This window comes from Stegostoma tigrinum, chromosome 8 (genome assembly GCF_030684315.1).
Source record: "Stegostoma tigrinum isolate sSteTig4 chromosome 8, sSteTig4.hap1, whole genome shotgun sequence".
Classification (NCBI taxonomy): Eukaryota; Metazoa; Chordata; class Chondrichthyes; order Orectolobiformes; family Stegostomatidae; genus Stegostoma; species Stegostoma tigrinum.
Genome location: NC_081361.1, coordinates 7,567,311 through 7,574,014, shown reverse-complemented (window position 1 = coordinate 7,574,014; position 6,704 = coordinate 7,567,311). Strand labels below are relative to the sequence as shown.

The following is a 6,704-nucleotide window of genomic DNA, read 5'->3' as shown; positions in this document are numbered from 1 at the left end:
GGAAACCTGGTTGGCATGGACATGTTCGGCCGAGGGGTCTGGTTCCGTGCTGTATGACTTTCAATCCATGAACTTACGGTGCCTGTTTGTGTGGTTTACAGCTTGATAAGGAAAATAAGGAGCTGTGATGCAAGTGACGACCGGCAGGAAAGCAATGTCCCACACAATGAGGTGTGTAACACATGGGAAAAGTGGTCGGCAGACCCAACACAGCTACTGGCTCAACTCAATTTAAAGATGGGTCATGAAGTCATCCCTGATTTAGCTAAAGTCGAAACATGTCAAGTAGAAAAACTGAACAGACAGCTGCTGCACTGGATATCACACAAAATAAGGCAGGTGACCTTGGGAATGCATAGAAGAGTCCTCTCCAACTGTTCACCAGTGAATTGAAACTGACATACACTATCTATTGGGACAAGGCCTCAGACACACTTAAGGAAGAAATTATGACCCCGCTTGAGTCCCTCTCTGCCAGCGAAGTTAAAGAAGCCGCCAGTGAAAATTAGGCGAGAGTTGCCATGACTGTTATAATGAAAACGTCCCGAACATTGGAGTGAAACTGAAACAAGAAGATTATCAAGGATTCAGAACTGGTTTGATCGGGATAGTTTAAAAAATTATTGGCTCAGCAAGTGGTATGAGGTTATGTTTTCAAAGTGTATTTTTAAGTGCTGTAAAAAGAGATAGTTTTCTTTTTAAATTGTTTGACGTATCCCAAAACATATAAATGAGACAGACATCCAATGTGGTCATGCATGCATTTGTTCTAACCATTGAGCTTCTAACACACCCACTTTGGATTTTGGATTTGGTTGGTTGGCATATGTGCATGTATGTGTGTGTATGTGTGTGTGTTTGTGTCAGAGTGTGTGTGTGTGTGTGTGTGTATGTGCGCATGCATGTGCATCTGTCCGTGTGTGTGTGTTTGTGTCAGAGAGTGTGTGTCTGTGTGAGTATCTGTATGTATGTGTCTGTGTGTCTGAGTGTGTGTATGTTTATGCATGTGTCTGTTAGTGTGTGTGTCTCTGTGTGTTTATGTGTCTGTATGTGTTTACGTGTTTGTGTGCATCTCTGTCTGAGAGTTTGTGTGTCTGTGTGCATGTATGTGCATTTGTCCCTGTGTGGAAAAGTGGGTTTGTGAGAGAGTATGTGTGTGTGTATATGAGTCTGTCTCTGTATGTGTATGTTAGTGTGTGTTTCTGTGTGTCTCTGTGTATCTGCATGTGAGTTTGTGTGTCTGTGTCTGCCTGTGAGAGAGTGAGTGAGTGAGAGTGTGTATGTGTGTCTGTGTGTTTGCCTCTGTGTGTGCATGTGCGTGGGTATGTGAGTGTGTGAACATACCTGTTTCTGTTTGTTGTCTGTGTCTCTGTATGTATGTGCCTGTCTGTGTATATGAATACCTGTGAGTGCATGCATGTGTCTGTGAGGATGTGTGTGTCTGTGAGCATGTGTGTAAGTGCCTGTGAGTGTGTGTGTATCTGTGTGAGAATGTGTCCGTAAGTGTGTGTGTCGTGATGGAAGGCCGTTGCTCAGGCGTTGTGGGATTTTGAGTTGGTTTGGGCCAGGAGAATTGGGCTGGGTGAGATGTGCTGACATTGGGGGAGGGGGGTGGGCATTGACGGTGTGAGGTTTCAGTGGGTTGGTTAGAGAGTTAGTGGTTATTCAGTGATTTTTTAGATTAGATTCCCGACACTGTGGCAACAGGCCCTTCGGCCCAACAAGTCCACAATGCCCTTTGAAGCATCCCACCCATCCCCAACCCCATCTCTATCTCCCTATAACCCACACACCCCTGAACAATACGGGCGATTTAGCATGGCCAATCCACCTAGCCTGCACATCTTTGGACTGTGGGAGGAAACCGGAGCACCTGGAGGAAATCCACACAGACTCGGGGAGAATGTGCAAATGCCACACAGACAGTCGCCCGAGCCTGGAATCGAACCCAGGTCCCTGATGCTGTGAAGCTGCAGTGCTAACCACTGAGCCACTGTGCCGCTCCAAACAGCTATATAGGGGAAAGGGGCATCAGTGAGACAAGAATAGGGTGGAGTGATGTAGTTTTAACCAGTCGTAGAGCAGGTTTTAATCACTCTAACATCACCTGCATGTTTATTATTTAAAAAGTGTCGGAAACTCTCCAACATCTCTGACTGTAACTCCAAGAGTCAGAGTATTCCAGGGTCTGGGTAACTGCCCCTCTGAAGTTTATACTTCCTGGGAAATTTCAGTGGGGTTAGTATTTCAGGGCGACCAAGATGTTCAGAAGTATACCCCTCAGGGTACAGTCAGCCTGTGATTGTCCAGAATCTGGAAGATCTGGATAATGATCTGCTACTGCCCCAGTTACCTTATTGAAAGAAGCAGGGAGCCGTTCAGCACAGAGGCTTCCACATGAAATCTTTCCCTTACAATGGGTGTTTTCACCATAAACTGCCAGTGAAGATACAGCAGCTAAAGGAAAAGAATGGTGGCCACCATTAAAATGTGAGCAAGTCACCCTGTGATTAATGACCACGCTGTCATGAGCAATTTATAACCTATCAGCCATAATATGGGTAATTGCTGAAAGGATTTTCATTGTGCTGTACTTGTCCATTTAGGAATATTCTGAACAGACAAAAACTGTCATAAAAAAGAAACATATATAGACCGCTGCTGACAAGTGTGTACACTTGTAAAAGATAGTTCATGATGATAAAGGAAGATTTTAAGTGAAACAAAAAGAGCAATATTTTGACAAGTCATAGAATCAGCTACAGTGTGGAAACAGGCTGCTTGGCCCAGTAAATCCACACTAATCCTCAAAGTACCCCATCCAGACCCATCCCCCTAATCTACACATCCCTGAACACTGTGGGTAATTTAGCCTGGTCAATCCACCCTAATCTGTACATCTTTGGACTGTGGGAGGAAACCAGAGCAAACCCATGGAAAATGTGTAAACTCCAAACAGACTGTTGCCTGAGGGTGGAATTGAACCCAGGTCCCTAGTGCTGTGAGGTAGAAGTGCTAACCATTGAGCCACCATGCCATCACCTTAAGACAAGTGTCTTAAAGGCTGAGATAGAACGAAAGGGGTTCAGGCAGGGGATGACAGAACCTAGGGAGCAGGAAACTGAAGTTATGAGTAAAAACAACAAAGCAATTAAACCCAAGGATGCACAAGAAACCAGAAGTAGAGGAGAGTAGATCTTGTTGGGCTGAAGCAATGTCCCATAGGTCATTTGAAAACAAGGGTGACCAGCTTAAAAATCAACATATTCTGTAAGAGTGCAATGTGGGTCAGTGAGCAATGGGAGTGATGGGACAACAGGACTTGGGCACAAGTTAAGAGCAGAGTTTTGGATGTTCTAATGTTTAATGGTTTGAATGAATATTGATGGATCGAGCAGGCTGCTTTGTTCTGGATGGTGTCGTGCTTCTTGAGTGTTGTTGTAGCTGCCCCCAACCAGACAAGTGGGGAGTATTCCTGTAGCTCACTCCTGGCTCATCCCTTGTAGATGGTGGACAAGCTTTGGAAAATTAGGAGGTATAGGGGAGGCAGCAGTGTTGTGATAATATCACTGGAGCTAGTAATTCAGAAATTCATGTTAATGTTCTGAGAACATATGTTCAAGTTCCACCATGACAGATACAACAAGCTAGTCTAACATCAACCCTGCAATCATTGTCAACTGTCATAAAAACTCATCTGCGCCTTCTAGACAAACCAACCTTACCTGGTCTGGCCTACATGTGATTCCAGGCCTATAGCCACAGCCCTCTGGGCAATTAATGATGGGCGATAAATGTTTGTCCGGGAACCCAGACTCCATGAGTGATTTGTTGTTTGAAAAATGGGCTACTAAGAAACCCTATGCTGTGACAACAGGCCATTTGGCCGATCAAGTCCACATCAACCCTCCTAAAAGAACCTCACCCAGACCCATCCCATGGCCAATCCACCTAACCTACACATCTTTGGAGTGTGGGAGGAAATGCACACAGACATGGTAGAGAATGTGCAAAATCCATGCAGGCAGTCACCTCAGGCTGGAATCAAACTGAGGTCACTGGTGCTTTGAGGCAGCAGCGCTAACGACTGAGCCAGTAGTGCCAGAGGACTCCCAGTCTGACCAGCTCTTGTAGCCACAGTGTTGTATGCCTGGTCTTGCCAGATCAAATAGTAGTCAGGCAAACCAAATAGTCGTTGCCTCCATCATCACTTAGAGAATGTTCGTCTGAATATTGTGCTGCAACGAATCGGTGAAACCAGTTCTGGCACCTGTGTATTCACAATGAAAAGTTTCTGAAACTATTTCAAATGACAATAATTCTGCTGTGTCCACCACTCGATGTCTGAATGTTTGCACATTCACAGTAAAATTGGAGCAACTCACTACTATTTCTTTCTCTGTGCAATAGGCTCAACATGAATGAAAGACTGACTCCAAAGGCCTGCTGGACTTTTATCATCAGATAGAACCAGTTCATCACAAAAGGGTAAGGAGCTGTACACTGAGAAATTAAAATCCAAAACCTTATAGTAGATCAGATGCAAGGCCCCTTCAAGACTCAACAAACAGAATGAAACTGGATTGATACTTTTTAAGACAGCAGAGGGTACAGCTCAGACCAACATGAGGGGGATGGTTGCATCTGCAGTTCCCATTATCAATGAGGGGGATGGTTTGTGTTGTCTCACAACCAGGGGGTGGCGCTGTTGGAGCACCAATGAGCCAAATTTCATCAAGGACACAGGAGGGAATGAGGAACAGAGGCTGCACCCAGAGAGACTGAAGTGACGGAGTGCTAAAACAAATTAGTGAAATACAGCTGTTGGAGGGCCAGTACTGAAGGAGCGCCTCACTGTCTGAAGGTCAGTACTGAGGGAGTGCCGCACTGTCAGGGGGTCATTACTGAGGGAGTGCCACGCTGTTAGTAGGTCAGTATTGAGGGAGTGCCGCACTGTCAGAGGGTCAGTACTGAGGGAGTGCCGCACTGTCAGAGGGTCAGTACTGAGGGAGTGCCGCACTGTCGGAGGGTCAGTACTGAGGGAGTGCCGCACTGTCAGAGGGTCAGTACCGAGGGGGTGCCGCACTTTTGCAGGGTCAGTAGTGAGAGAGTGCTGCACTATCGCAGGGTCGGTAGTGAGGGAGTGCCACACTGTCACAGGGTTCTGCCCTGTTTGCATGAATTTATCAATTTCCTGAGTCAGTTGGTGAATTAACAATGGCTTTCCCTGGTGTCATTGTCAGCATTTATTCCTTGAACCAATTGGATTGTGGTTTTGGGATCTTACTGTATGTAATCTGACTGCTCCAGTTTCCCGCGCCAGGAACTGTCCTGCAGTTGTCTGTTGTTGGCAATGGTCTGGCTTGGTACACAGGGAAGTGCTGGATGAAGCAGGACAGTCTTCTGTGTTGAGTAGGAGAGCTGTAATCTGATGTGACTGGGTACTGGGGAGATGCCAGGTTCTGTTGTTGTTCCCATGGTCTCTTGGTAGTGAGCTCCCCTTGTACCTACAGCTGAGCTGCCTGTGTCTGGCCAGTTTCCAGGCTTATCTCTGACCCTCCAGCCCCGCTCTCCTGTCCTGATGTCACTGAACACTTACAGCAGGAGCCTATGTGTGTATTTTGTGAGAAAGAGGGTGCAACTTTTGGCTCCTGTGAGAAGTAGTATATGCATTTTCATTCCATCTGTGTATCTCACACTCTCAGCTCCAATGGAGAAGAGGGGACCAGCCCATCACCATGGAAACAGTGTGCTGCCTTCTGTTGTCAACGTGATCTGGTCCCACAAGGGCTCTGAGCTCTTTGTGTGACTGGTCCGTTGTTGTTGTTCGGTTTGGGAATGTCGCAGACTTATGGCCCAGACTGAAGGAAGGGAATTTCAGAGCTCTGAAAGCATTGGCCTGCTCGCTCCCCTCCCCACACCTCCCCATCCTGGCTGGGACAGTGACAGATAGGGGTAGAACACTGAGAAACAGCAGGTCAGGATGGACTGTGAATGGGGAGCAATCCCTCTGCTCTAGGGGCATGGTAACAAGGAACAAGAGAGAAAAAAAAAACACCTGGTTTACTCATGTCTTTCAGGGAAGGAAACCTGCCATCCTTACCTGGTCTGGCCTACACGTGACTCCAGTCCCATAGCAGCAGCGTTGACTCGATCAGGATGACAGCAAAGAAGCAGGACTACGTGTGGGCTCCTGAGCCCAGCCTCATCCATTGCCATCTCCTTCCTTACAGTTTACTTCGACTCTTTTCCTTTTATTTTTCTTTCTGTTTTTTCTTTTCTTTAAATCCTTTTGCGACAGGTTAATTGGAGGTTTCAGCACAGTGGTGAGAATGGCAGCGGCCTCTCAGCAATTGATGTCAGGTTCACAGGCTGTCCAGGACTGTAGGCCGTGACTAGGCCCAGTTGTCTGTATTGGTCATTCCAAATACCTTTTTGGGGGCTTTCTTTTATTTCTGCTGTTACATTTTTTAAAAATTTTGTCTTTTTAAGCAAGGTGATGCTGAAGAGTGTGACTTTGTACACTGCACTGGCATTCCTGTGTTTGAGTACATGTGACAATAAAATCTAATCCTAATGCTAAAAAAGATACCCCTTAACTGCCCTCTGGGCAATTAGGGATGGGCAATAAATGCTGGCCCAGCCAGAAATACCCACATCCCATGAACAAAACTGACTCCCAGCTCAGTGATTTCTGGATCACA

At 46.3% G+C, this 6,704-nt stretch overlaps 1 long non-coding RNA gene across 1 annotated transcript; it reads left to right on the top strand.

Annotated features, from left to right (window-relative positions):
* The first annotated feature begins 369 nt into the window (after positions 1-369).
* LOC125456042 (uncharacterized) lies at positions 370-6,553 on the top strand. Its single transcript, XR_007248376.2, has 3 exons — positions 370-638; positions 4,411-4,488; positions 6,081-6,553. It is a non-coding gene; the product is annotated as an uncharacterized LOC125456042 (long non-coding RNA).
* The last annotated feature ends 151 nt before the right edge of the window (positions 6,554-6,704 follow it).